At 32.6% G+C, this 15,352-nt stretch overlaps 1 protein-coding gene across 2 annotated transcripts in view; it reads right to left on the bottom strand.

The window, feature by feature from the left end:
* LOC118194064 (cell adhesion molecule Dscam1-like) overlaps positions 1-15,352 on the bottom strand; it is a 572,732-nt gene that overhangs the window by 140,678 nt on the left and 416,702 nt on the right. The window lies entirely within an intron of this gene.

Consider the following 15,352-nt stretch of genomic DNA (forward strand, 5'->3'; position numbering starts at 1 on the left):
GTGCTCCATGCTGCACTATACACTTATAAACATTCACGCTGTCTTAGGTATTAGACGGGCTCTAGGCCATTGGCAGCTAGCTTTCTTATCATTATTTTATATTGATGGCAGTAATTTGTACTGATCTTCTGATGCATGAATAAATGTAGTGTTAACATACATCATAGAAGTTAAAGTTAATTTAATTTTTTTTTACTAGACTCTGCATATACCGTCTTATATTACAGTGGATGTGCATTTCATTTTTAATACACTGATCAGAAGAATACGGTGCAGAATATTATGATACTGTCTTGATACTATGGGAAAGATGGTGTCATAAAACAATTCAGAACTTTTATATGGTCCCCGCAGATTGAAAATTTGATTTAATAAAATGTTAACTGTGCTACAATCTGTTAAAAACAAATCGTACTCAGATTTGCAAAATTCATAAAAATTATTGAGAACAAGTTTATTGAGATGGGTAAATCTTCCTTGCCCAATGATTTAAAATCAGATATTTTTAGGACAAATTTAGGCAGCCTTTACAAAGTGAAAGTCGTAGGTTTTAGTATTTAATAGCTTCATCTTAAAAGAAATAGTTTCCATTCTTAGATTTGTGCTTTTATTTTTAGTAAAATTGTTTATTAATCATAATACCGTAAATGTCTTCACTGAAAAATTTATAAATTTTTGTTTTTTACTAATTTTAATGTAATTAATATTTACTAATTGTAACATTTACTGCACAATATACGAGTAATAAATGAATTATTTTACATGGAATCTTTTAAATACATGGTATCTAGTGTGATGTTGCACAACATTTTCTATTTAATTTTTATGACTTTCATGATCGAAAGTCTACAATGAATATTTTAAGTCTGTAGCCCATTTTTGGGACACAATGTCTAAATGCTTAAATTAACATGAAGTTCTTTAAAAAATATTGTTAAAGGCCTGTATATTGTCATAGGTTTTTAAATGTCACAATGAATGCTTTGTTTTCCATTTTAATGCTTATATATTATTAATTACGTAATAATGATGAACAGAAGTTATTCGACATTTTAGTGCTTAAAAATTAATTATCATGTTCTAAACCTGACATTTAAAATAGCTGACGTAAAAAAAATTGCTTTCCATTGAGACAGCATTTGCATGGTATATAGAATTTGCTTTTGTTTTACTTAGTCAGGCTATTTGCTTGTTGTGTCAGCTTGGTTTCCTTGTTCATAAAATCTGTTTCAAAGGTAATTAGTTCATTCACGAAGTTTCTTTAAATATTAAAGACATCTTTATCAATGTAACTACGAATTTTCTGACACGTAAAAATGCACTGGCCTATATTTTAAAAAGAATGTATTGCCCATAAAATAAATTTTCTTTTAAATAGCAATAGTGCTTTGCTCATAAATGTAACTAACTGGGGTAATTGGAAAGACGTACATTTAAATAAGTGATGGATATAAGGATCAATATTTATAAAGCTTTTTATGATATTAAGCACCTACACTTATATTAAATTGACATTTTTTAAATAAAATATACGCTAGCAGTTCAATTAATGAAAGATATTACTAGAGGGGTAAATATTATGCATCTTTGTTAAAGAATAATAGCTTTTGCAACTGCTGCATCATTTAAATTATCGTTGCCACAAAACAAATACATTAAAATGCATGTTTATTATTCTTTTTTTCCTGTGTAAGGGGCATTATCCATAGATCTCTGTCTAGCGTCAGCTTCTTTATTTGTTTTTAATAAATATGAATTAATATGTTTTACGAGGGAAATTCAAAAGTGGATTACATTTAAAAATTCATTTTGAAATTATGTAGCATTTCCTGAAATAAGTAGCTATTATGTTTTTTTAATTGAAACCCCTGGGCAGTTGTTTGAAACACGGCATTAATTTGAGGGAAGATAATATTATTATCCCAAATTGCGATTTTAAATGAAGAAAACTGCAATCAAATTACTTTTCTATCTGTCCGTTATTATTATATTTTCCCTATATAATGAGCTGAGAAATTTAATCATAAGCTGTTATTTAGTTAACTCATGGTCTTTCCCTGTGTTTGAAATTTTTCATCGATTTTTAACATGCTTCCTGATTTCTGATAAACTAGCGAGTTCAAATTTTGTACATACACATTTGGTTGATCACAATCGAATTTAGTGAAGTAAGTTTTTTAAAAACTCGACTTAGAATTTTTTATTTGATGGTTAAATAATTCTTCGCCCATATCTTCTGTTAACCCATTCAGGCACGCTACCTTTCAAAGTTGGAGTTTTGATAAAAAAGTAATCCTATCATATCCATCTTCAATATAAGCTTATTGTATATACACCTAATTTTTAATTGTATTTTGTTTTTTAAATATAAACATAACATTATAAAAATCAGTTGACGCTAAGCTAGTAGATAGTATAACATGAAGAACTATTTCTACTTTCTTTTTGTAACGTCTAAGATTCAATTTTTAAAAATATGTTCAATAACAGAATTCTCTGAAATCTGAATTTGCTTATTTTGTTTGGCATTTAAATTAATTTGATAACCATCGTATTATCTTTGTCTTATGTAAAATTTATTTTATTAAAATTTAGTAATATTAACTTTATTAATGACTGTTTTATAGAAAAATGTATTTATTAAAAGGTGTCACGTGAACAAAATTGGCGCAATTGGAAGCCTACATTATCTAATTCATATCTTTAATTTTTGCTTCATAGGTTGTATAGTTCTCATAGTCTTAGCGAACTGGCAGGCTACATGGAAGCTGTTATGTTTTCCCCCATGTCTAATATGAATACGAGTCAGTTTTTCTTAGGATGTTTTTCAAGAACGTAGCCCTTCCATTAAGTAGATAGTGCTTGCTACATTGCACTCTGTTGCAGTACAAATAATCACACTTTTTCTTTTCACAAAGATTTTTGTTTGTGCAATGATTCTGAAGCACTATTTCATTATTGTCTTCATTTACTAATTGCACAATTTTTTATGCTTAGTGTTTACTCTATTTTCCTTACCTGTTATTTGTTTCGAAATTTGTATTTAGCTTAGGAGTTAAACATTAGCGATAAAACAGACATGAGCTTTTGTTAAATAAATCATGTGTAATGAAAATTAGACTAATTTCCCATTTTTATCCAGAAATATAAGTCCTAAAATTCAAGGGTCAGTGCAAGGGATCTCATTGCTTATTGAGAATATCTATGACAAAATCTATTAGTTTGATTATATATTTTAAGGGAACTGAATATTGGATATTATGGCACTACTTCGAACTACTCCGAGTAAATCACAGGCAAGAAAAAAAAAGTGATCATTCAAAGCTTTACTCCTAGATAACCGAATTAGTCTGAATTATAAATGCTCTTCTTTCGCTAAGCAATCAGAAAAAGTCAAAGAGGAAAAAGAAAATCCAGCATACGTTCCATTACCTTGCTTTTCTTAATGGGAAAAGCATATAAAACGGTAAAAATGACGTCAAAAAAGATAATAAATATAATAAAGAGTAATCTGCAGTAACCTATCTATGTATAAAAAATGAATGAGAATGCTTTTAGAATTCCTTTCCCTTGCACGGAAAGAAGGAGATTTAAACAAGTAAAATGTAAAAACAGCGAAAACTAAGCGGCTTTAGTATATTTACAGAAGCTTTCTTCAAGCCAATCTATCTTCAAAAAGTTATTTTAGGAAAAAGCTTACTATTTTACTATAAAATTGAAGGAAGGGAAATCCAAGGAGTTTTAAATGCTTTGACCTTTTCTTAAAATTTTAGATTTTAGAAAAAACACGCTTGAATCATTGCCAGACAGAATAATGGATACATTCGCATTGTCTCTTACAATGTACAATTTATTTCCTGGAATGCATCTTTATAAGATATTTACGTAGGATTAATAGATATTTTCATCTTCAAAATATTTCCCTTATGCATCTATACATTTTAAAGTTAAACTCAGTTTCGTTTAATCTAAATATTAGTCTACATTTCTAACTTGTCAGAAGAATTTTTGTCCCAACTTTAACTACACTCAGCTACTCCAGAATAGGCACTTGTAGGGCATTTCCTTCGCAGCTTGCCTTACAGTCATGGTTACTCAATTGTGATGAATTGAGGAGTCCATTAATTTATTTTTTTCACTTCGTTTCTGTTTAGCATGTTTTGATTCGTGAAAAGCACAGGAATGAAGGCTAACTTGAAATATAGTTTCATATTAGGTGGAGAAAATAAACGATTAGCGGTAATGACAACATTCGCTACGATCGCAGATAAGGAGGGATCTGAAAGACCTAAAGTGATCTAAAGACCTAAATTTAAAACATTTAAAGCAACGTATTATAACAATATCAGACTATTAAAAGAATACAACAGAAATAAAAACACATAAAATTTGTTGCTCACTCAAATTTGAGGTATACAATTCAACTAATGAGCATAAATTTACATCTGTTTTTCACACAAGTAGCAAACAACACAAAGTTAAAATTATATACAATTTAAAGTTTCAAGTTATATTCTCACGCCGGACATAAAAACGTCTCATTATATATATCTCACGACGTACATAAATGAAGAGTTTCCTTACGGTTTGTTGCTGCCATTGCTTAATTCAGATTTCTTCAAAACTTTGGTTTCCATTCCTATTTAAAACTCATCTCATTTATATATTATGGTAAAGTAACAGAAACAATAAGAGTGCAAGATAGCTTCTTAACATTAAAAAAAAAGTGTTAATTAAACCAAACCATATTGATTGACTGATATGACTCTTTGAATGACTTCGACACATTTCCACATTTTGAAGTAACCTAAAACTCATTTTCCAGAATGCTGACGTGGACATCTCTTTCATTCCTTTACCTATTTCAGTAAATTTAACTGGATTCCCTTTAGCGCAGTTTTTAATTTAAAAATTTTATAAGAAAAAAAAATTAGGTGAATAGGCAGAGTGAACTGCATTTTCGTTTTAATCTAATGGCAAGATTCTTGTTATATATACGTCAGAAGTGGTGAAATCATCATATAACCGGGAACGTCGTTCAGGGTATGCTACAGACAGCTACAAACATCATGCTTCCTTTGGGACCTGAGCCTCAGCCCTGTGATACGGCAGTCAGCTCTGGTAAACACCTAACCGAAAATTTTTGCAGAATGACTTAATCGGGTAATCGCATTTATTATTTATTTGACTAGAACGTCCCTGACAGGGAAATCATTGTGATTATATGCATGTGGTAAAGTAAAAACTTTCAAGCAATTTTTGTCATGCCTAATTCTTCGACTAAAATTGATCTAATTGCTTAACTTTTTCTGGATTAACTTGTTATTCTTCAGCTGCTAGTCTCAGATTTTAATCGTCTGTTTGAAAATATTGCATCTCACATCCTGTCAATATTAACTTCCATCAGTTTTGTTTTTGTACACCTATTTCTTGACATATCCCTTTGAATTTCTTACTCGAACACATTTTACTTCATGGCATACGTCACATTTTCAGCCGAAGTACTCTTCTTATAGATAGCTGCTATTTTTCTAATAACTTATGAACTTCTTCTTATATCAGTAAAATATTTATGTGCAGTTTAGTTCAGACTTGAGCAAACGAGTTTTCATGTAATTGCGATAATAATTATGATACAAACGACATTATGTATATACTCCGAGAATTAAATTATTGCAATCTGTTAGTATTACAAGTGGAATAATGTCTTTGCTAAATAGAACACTTGATTAATCTTTACTTTAGTTACTTTAGTTATACTTTGGTTACCATGATACTAACAAATGAAAGGATTCAGACACTCTCTTCATTTTTCCATTATTTTTCTTATCTGTAACATGAATACCAGTCAGTTTCTGTTAGAGGTAACATGTGTTTCAGCACATACCTTTAATGTTTTGCATCAGAAACCCCACTACCACTTCTCTTAGAGGATCTTCCCGGAGGAATCCCAATCCTTAAATAATAAATATTAGATTACAGCACAATGCTCTGCAATAATCTAATATCTTATTTATTAATTGGTCAAAGTTTACAATTGGTTGCCCCTTGTTTTTTGGCGATTCTTTTTCGACGCCAAGATCGGCGACAGGAAGGCACAATTTCAAGATGGCCACTACACAAAACCAAAATAAGAAGTCAAAGAATTGCACAAGCTCTGTGCTCATGTACACATCGATCTGTTTTCACTTAAAAATACATCCTAGGATTGCACAAACTAGGCACTGCGCACTACCTTAAATTTGTCCATGTACGCATCAATCTATTTTCATTTAAATAAAATCAGAAAGCTAAAGCAAAGTTAAAACTATCATGGTAACCAGAAGTGAGGTTTCATCGCCAAATTTTTTTAAAAATTGATGCTAATCGAAGGGGCACACAATTCTACAATAGAATTTTCTACAAATGAATTTTCTAGGGACATAATAAACTTTTTTTTTTTTAAACAAGTCACAAATCTTATTTTAAAGAAACCAAACAAATATAATGAAGTATATGATAACTATATAGATTGAATAAGATATACGATGTTATGTTTTATGTGATTAGTCTATTTATATGATTAATAAATAGCATACCAACTTATTTCTGATTGAAAACTCTTAAGAAAATGGAATTCCAGGAGTTGTACTCTTCTCCACGTGATACCAGTCACCAAAAGAACATTTTGACAACAGTCACGAAGCACCAAGTTATAGCCGAAAACATCGCGGCAAAAATATCGCCGACGAAAACTTTCACGGACAAAACAACGAAAGCGAAAACGTAGTGGTGCAAAACATCGTGGGAATAAAAAAAGCAAAGAGAGAACTTCGCAGTTCTAAAAACATCTTGGTACAAAATATCGTCGTCGCAAATAAAGCGATTCTTTTATTAACGCAAAAAATAAATTATGCTATGTACCATAAAGAAAAATGAGGTATTTAGCACTTTATTAAGAATAGACTCTGTACAAGTAAATTTCCTTTTTGAGCTTGATGAGAATCTAGTTTATTCCGTCTCTGCGGTAATGTGAAATGTGACTATAGATAGCAAAATATTATCCTTTTCCACTGAAAGGAAAAGCAGGAAACTGAAACATACAGATAAGCTACTGTTATAATAAATATGACACAACAGGTCCATTCCAACTAAACTGGCTTTTGTGTATAAAGATTATAGATACGGAATTCTGCTAAATTATTATTATCCATTTTGGATGGAGAAAGGCACAAAAGAAATATTAGGTAATTAAATAGCTACTCAGAAGGAAAATAGATAACAAAAGTAAGAAGAAAGAATTTAATAAATTTCAGAAAGAAATAATTAAAACTTTTGGGTGTGACGCTCTTTTATTTGGATGTAAATAAATGCATAATAGATATTGTTTCTTTGTAGGAGAATATATGTATTTAGAAAAAAAAAAAAAATCTGATTTAGACACTACACGACTTCCTTGAACGGCCTTTTAAATTATACACATTTTTTGATGCATTTCATTTAAACTTCTTTACTCGAATTTCGTTAGAGATATATATCTCATTCAATTAATTCAGTTCTCACTTCGCAGCAAGGCAAAAATGCATAAGAACTGAAAACATCTTCATTAAAAATTGTAAAATGTAGAAAAACATAACACACCAAATACAATTCAAAGAGTTAATTTTTTATAATTAAAATTAGAATTTTTGCACAAAAACAAGCATTTCGGCGAGCGTGCAAGGAGGCAGATTTTTCGGTGCACAAAATTGAGAGCTTACTTTCGGTATCATTCGGGAAAAAGACACTGAAGATGCACAAACTGACTGAACGCACTATTCTGCTAAGTTTCAAATGTAAGCAAATATGGCTATTCTATTAGGCTTAGTCGCATTTAAAAAATTGTTAAATTGTTGATAAATCTGCAACTATTGCATGCAGATTAACTAAAGAGATTGACAAAAGGATTAACTAAAGGCATAGAAACCTTACCCGGAAGATAAGAACAACATAATTCAATCATTTTTGAAGTAAAAAATGCACAATTTATCAACCTATAAGAATAAAAATACCGAGCTCATCGAGGCGGGTAAAAGAGTGAGTATATATAAATGTATATATGTACATTTGGTGCGCCATATTAGAACCAAAGGGGAGGTGAACAAGTACATGTTATATCAGTACTATATGCCAAATTCCAATGTTTTGAGGCATTCGTTTTTGAATTATGCGAGATACATTCATACGTACGTACGTACACACATCACGAAAAAGATATTTTCTCTTCTGAATCCATTTTATATTCCGTTTTTGGAAAAGAGTCCTTTACTCTATCCTTACGTACAGATGCCAAAAAAAAAAACATCGTTAAATTGCATTCGATACCTGTCAAAATGGACATTTTCGTTGAAATATGGTACCCTAAATTTTTCGGGATTATAGTACTTCCTTTACTTCGTACAAGAAAGTAAAAATTGGGAAAGGTTCAAAAGAGATGTATCATCAAACACGCATGGGCGTATAGTTGGCCTTTGAATAAAAGCGATTTTACGCAAATGCAAAAGGTATGTACTTAAGTAAAGTTAGTAATATTTTCGAATATAGCCTTGGTTAGTAATATCCGTGACCAATAAAAAGCAGTTTTCTTTTAGTAATATGCGATATACGATACGTACATCATATATGGTTGATAGCACTACAGTGATGGCTCACCAGTGGTCGAGCGGTAAATTCGCCGAGTACTGGTAGTTCGGTCCAAGTTTCGGAATTTTCCCCATGTGTAACATATATACGAGCCAGTTTTCCTTAGGACATCCTTTACAAAGGCATCCCTCCCTTTAGGCAGTATCCCTCCCTTCAAGTGCTTTGTCATAATCAATAAAACCAAGCCAGACATTACAGTAATATTCTTGTTATTTACAGAGACATCTATGTACATCCGAGCCTGTTTTTATAGAAGGTTCTCTGGAAGTAACGTCTTTCCTGAGAGAGAGAATGACAAGGCGAAAATTCGCTTTCGTACATTAATTCCTCACAAGCACACATAAATCTTGATTAAATTTAAATAAAAGAATAACAATTCATTGAAGCATTTGTTTTTCCCAAAAATTAAGGAATTTACATAACCAAATATTGAATCAATTATAAATAATAAAGCATTAAATTAACAATTCAAGGAATTAAATAAAACTTAAAGATTTTTCTTAAATAAGAAAAATAATTAACTTGATCTCTTTCATAACGAAAATTCAAGCTATTTACAACATAACAATACAATGATTTTTAGAGAAAATGGAAGCGTTTATTCCTAGAAATGAAAAGCAGCCCTTTTCTTTCTCAGTTCAGACAAAATGGGTGAAGTTATGAATAAAATGTCACAGTCACCATCAAAGAGTCTGAAAAAGATAGCACTGCAATCAAATTTATGGTGGAGAAATGTCCAGTTCATAAATATTCTTTCTGCTCGGGGGAGGGGGAAGGAAACTATCTCCTCCATCTTGCAACAAGCAAGTGATTTTTAAGGCTAGCAGCGTAAACTGTAACTAATTTCAGGCAATAACAGTTTTTTTTAATAGTATAGGGGATCATCCATCGGACCATTCACGGCCATTTTGGAATTACCACAATTTTTGAAAGTTTGATGCCCACGACTTTTGGGTCACCAGCTGCAAAAGCCTAAAAGAGATTGTTATGCCAGTGGAAAGCATGAACACAAATACGCACAGCAATTGGGACTGCGATGTTCTATTGCCAATTATTATTTTGTCAAAAAAAGTAGAACGGAAGCCATGACCTTATATAAAACAAACTGTTGAGGTTCCAATAGGGCAAAAAATCTCAGATAATTTTGTTAATATATTTTTGACTTGTTACTTTTTAACTAGCTGTGTATAGCTTAAAAGGGTGGTGGATGATCACTCTCCACACCCAGGATTTGGCGATTGGGTCCCCTAAAAACCCCAGTCGCCCTTTAAAAAGTATATAAAGTATTTCTCCCATTTTCCTAGCGTGTTTTCGTGGTGTAGTAGACTGCATGCTGGGCGCGTATTCCAGAGGTCCGTGGCTCGATTCCCGGTGAAGGCGTTGCACATTTTTCATGTTTCCTGCTTCCTAAAAATATATCTAATGTCTCTACAGCATCATTTCGAAACCTATACAGTGTATAACAGAAGCCAATAAAATAGTCTTAAACTTCTTTTGTAAAAGGGAGTGATGTCATCAAAGAACCATGTTCAAAGTGGTGATAATATATTATTCAATATTATATATATTTCAGAGTGCTATTAGTATATTAGAATTTAAAAATTAGATTTAAATAAATACTTGTTTAAATAAATTATGGACTTTAACTTTGGACTAGCATTTTTAGGAATAAGATATGAGCTTACATAATGTGTTATGAAAAATTAAGCTCATTGAACCTGTAACAAGCGAAATGAGCATTTTGCTTAAGTGTGTCTTGTCCCTTGAATTTCTGATTCATTTCCAACATTAAGCCTGTCTTTAAAAGGTATAACGAAATAATCCTAGAGCCTGTGGTGTCTTATAATTTGCGAGAGAAGATCAGGTTTAATGTTGTAGCCATGAAACAGCTTGCATTGTGTGTCTATTAAGAGGATAGTAATGTGACCACATACGTACTAATGTCCACATACAATATACCTAATGTGTGTGTATCTCTTGAACTAGAGTGAATGGTATATGGAAATGCGGTTACATCGTTCTGTATTGATCATTATGTCCCTCATCCATAGAACAATTTAGAAACATAATGGAGAGATATGTTGCGTTCAATATTCAAGTGCTTATTTCCATAACAGAGTTGATATATTCCGCATGCTGACATATTCTGAGCTTAGAAGCTGTTGTAAAATTTTTGGAAAGATTTTGAAAAACCAAATAATACAGAAAAATATAAAAAAGTGTAGAAATGTTTTAAGTAACGCAAATATTCATATTTTGGCCTCTTTAAAGTTAAAACAAAATCAGTTTTATAAATATTATGAAATTTAATTTTTCTTGCGTTTCTGTGCTGCCTATAGTTACGTTTACGAAAGTTTCGTACTCGTCATAAAAAATAAAGAACAAAACCTTTCACTCACGTACGACGGAAATTTACAAAGATATTTTATTTCAAATTTTTTTATATTTGAAGGCATTTCTACTTCCCTTGAGGGGTCAGTTCATAAATAAATTACAATAATTCAATGTTCATTTTCGCTTGTAAATTCAATCATATCATATTCTTTTGTTATGCTCTTTAATTATTAATTGAAACGGTAAGTAATACAGTATATTTTATAGAACACGATATTCTTGTAAAATCCTAAAGAAGGTATATTTTAAGTGCGTGGTAGTCTTGTGTTAAAAATTTTTTTTACAGTTGGGATGCGGAGAAACGTTTTAGCGTTTGGAAAACTTATAAACGCCGCTTTCATTTTATAAGTTTTTTAAACGCTAAAAAGACGTTATAAATATTCACATGAAATTTTATTATTTTAGAATAGTAATCTAATAACTATATAACAAAATTTATTAAACTAGAACCATTTTTTTATTTATGCAAATAGCGGACGAATTGTCTGTATGAGTAAATAAGATACACGTTTTGAAGAAAACTATATTGCTTAGAATTTTTGTGAAAATCTGCTTATTTGTCACTGAATCTACTAACATCAGAAAACGTTTCTATTTTTAATTAACTACGAAGGAAAACATTTCGCTCTTCCGTATTGTGTAAAGCCCCTGAATATTTTCTCCAAATTTAAACTGGCTGAACCTCCTACGCTACACATGTGAAATTCATGAAAACGTCCAAGCAGCTAGCTCGTTCGCCGGTATTTGCACCTAGGTTGAACTAGTCGGGTACTGCAATTTTACCGCTCGGCTACTGACAAATGGTTATATGCATCGAGAAAGTTGCTGCAAAATGTATGCCTGTCATTAAAACTATTTATTTATGCTTAATTTCGCAAAAAAGACCACCACTGATTTCGATATTTATTATGTATGAACACCGTATGTATATAATTATATACATATATGATATATATGTGTGCAACACACACACACACACACATATATATCTGGTACTGAATCACCTTGTATATATATATATATATACAAGGTGATTCAGTATTGAGTACCAGATAGACAAACTTGCAGGATGTGTAGGGGGTACAGAGACGACTCGGAATCACATAGGAACGCAGGGTCGCAAATGTCGTAGTTGTGAGCTACGGTGCAAAGAAGCAGAGAAAAGGAACAGAAACAGCAACACATAGAGATAGAAAACATAACGGAATAGAAAACGTTTTATTGAAAGGTTGTACTACAACAGGTGTTCGAAATTACGACCAGAATCCGTCTGGCAGGCCTGAAAGCGGCGCTGCATGGAATTCCTTACGTTCTGGAGGATTCTTGGCATGTCCCGTATGCTTCCGGCAGCTACAGACATTCGAGCGATCAGGTCTTCAACTGAAGGAAAAGGCGTTTCGTACACCAAACTCTTTATGTGACCCCAGAAGATGTCCATGCATGATAGGTCCGGTGTCGGTCCATGTGGTACCAGCATGATGGGGCTCCTCTACATTATGCGATTGACGTCTGCCGACATCTCGACGTAACCTTTGGACAGCGGTGGATAGGTCGTGGTGGCTCGGTTCATTGGCCAGCCAAATCACCGGACCTATCATGCATGGACTTCTTCTGGAATCACATGAAGAGTTTGGTATACGAGATGCCTGTTCCTTCAGTTGAAGACCTCGTCGCTTCAGTATCTGCCAGGAGGATACATGGTATGCCAGGAATCTTCCAGAACATAACGAATTTCACGCAGCGTCGCTGCCAAGCCTACCAGACTTCAGAGTTCCAAATTACGACCAGACAGACGATTTCTGATCGTAATTTGGAACACATGCTGTAGTACAACCTTTCAATAAAACGTATCTGTCCCATTAATGAGTTGCTATTTCTGTTCTCTTTCTCTGCTTCTTTGCACCATAACTCACAACTACGACATTTGCGATACTGCATGCCTATGTGATTCCGGGCCGTGTGTGTACCCTCTACACACCCTGCAAGTTTGTCAGTCTGGTTGTGAATAATCCTATTTATACATATACATAAAATGATTTTAGAAATCAATATTGGCAGAGCACGCAAAAACAGGGATGACTCTGTACAGGACTTCCCAGGCGAACGAGCTTGCTTTATATTTGGTGGATTTCCCCATGCATAATATGAATAGGAGCCAATTTTCCTTTACTATAGTTACGATTATAGTAATGGTTATTCAAATATGATATTGACTATTATGTTTCCCGAGAAAACTTAATATATTTTTCGGGATTTGACTGCTGCCAAACTACCAACGTTCAGCAGTTTTACTGCCCAGCTATTGGTGGTCTATACATATAACACGTTCGGATACGTTGAATTAGTCTAGCATAATAGAGCTAATAAAATATTCAGCTTTAAATCCACAAGATTTAAAGGTTTAATTTTTTTATAAATGCCGTAATGTCCAATTCGTTGCATTTTGATAGACATCGAGAAAAATTATCACTTTTATTTTTCTTGCTCTCCTTCTGTAAGTTGTTAACGCTCTAAACTATAAATAAAAGATGCTTGGTTTGAATCCAGTCTAAGTAAGAGTTAATTTCACACGTTTCCTACAGTAAAAAATGCTGAAAGGTCTCTAAAAAGGCGCCAAACTGAACAAAATACTGTAAACTATAATTTATTACCACATGTTTTTTTTTTCCGACTGGGTGACATGCTTTCTTCACAGCCACTTAAGTTTCACAGCCATTACGTTTAGCCATCTAAGTGGGAGAAAATGTAAAAAGTATCGTATCCCTGGAGTATGCATTCCGATACGAGGGGCCAATATTTTCAGATAGCAAATGTAACGTATCTGTGGGCAAATGCACAGTTGATTTCTCAACTTCTGTGATCCAAAATAAACTACAGCCTTGCTTTTACTCTATAAAAGTTGGAAGTTCCATGAATAACAAAGAAAATTTCGTAAAATTCAGCTCATTCTCAGTATTTCTAGGGTAAACAAATTACTGTAAATTTGGGAAAATTATATGATAAGGGACATTCAAATGCAAACAAGATTTTTATGTGCATCGTCCTTTGAAAATAGTTAACATAATCATGACCTACTGGGCAAACACAACCATGTCTGAACGTAATTTATTCCAAATCGGAGGTGAATGTTTTTTCTCAATCTAGAATGCATGATTGATCTAAGTCTTTTAAAGAAGGCCGTGTGAAATTTATAGTATGCTTGTCAGCCGAGAACTTTAACCAACGAAGACAAAGCTGATTTTCATTGATGCATTAATTCGGGTTGATATGAAAATCAACGTCAGAGAAACGGCTAAAGAATTTAAGATAATTGTTGATCATGCAGGAAACACTAGTTAAAGATTACCTTGAACTCAGCAAAGTAAAACCCAGGTAAGTCTCCCATCTTTTATTGCCGAATAAAAACAAAAATGTTTGTCTGCAGTTATCCAACTTCTGCAGGGTCATAAGAAGGAAGAAGACAAGTGTTTAGATTCTATATTAATATGTGATGAAAAATAAGTGCAGCAATTCAGACTAGAGTCAAGTTGAAAAAGCATGTGATAGCCGCATTCAACTCTCATGGGTAGCTTATTGACACTATATAAGAACAGATCAAAGGATAAGAGAGATAGAAGTAGGCAGGATATCAGAACTTTAATTTTATAGTCCCCTTGCCCTGTCTTATGCAGTTCCATCGCAATTGTAACAGAGAAAACTTTGAGAAACACATCCCGGAGTCTTCCATTCTTCTTACACTACCACTAAATTTCTGAAAGGTGCTTCGGCTGGCCAGTATTTTAAATGCCTTATGCAGTACAGGCACAGTACAGTGCTTATGCACTGTACTGTGCAGTACAAGCCTTCTCTGGGATTCAAAACTTGGACGAAGGATAGGGCAACCAGTATCGCTAATCACTGTACCGATCAGGGCGGGTGAATGGATGAACAACCAAACCAAAGACTTAGAGAATTAAGAAAGTTTCTTAAACATTACAGACATTTCCTTGATATTCGAATTAAGAAGCTATCTACGCATCGTAACAAATGGATTGCAGTGGACTACATAGAAAAATAATATGCAAGTCATTTTATTTAATTAATTATACTTTACTAATAAAGTACATCAATAAATGAAGTTTAATTGAAAATTCCTCTATGTATCTGAAAGTCTTGCGAGTTTTGTCTTGAGATAAAATGCAGTTAATTAACGAATAAAAACTGTTTTAAAGTACATCTCAAAATTTACAACTATTTATAAGAGACAAACTAGTCACACTCAGGAAATTTATTTTTGTTCTGATGGAGTTGCAATACG

The sequence above is a fragment of the Stegodyphus dumicola genome, chromosome 12 (genome assembly GCF_044657685.1).
Source record: "Stegodyphus dumicola isolate Sdum_Otavi_A_Nest chromosome 12, ASM4465768v1".
Taxonomy (NCBI): domain Eukaryota; kingdom Metazoa; phylum Arthropoda; class Arachnida; order Araneae; family Eresidae; genus Stegodyphus; species Stegodyphus dumicola.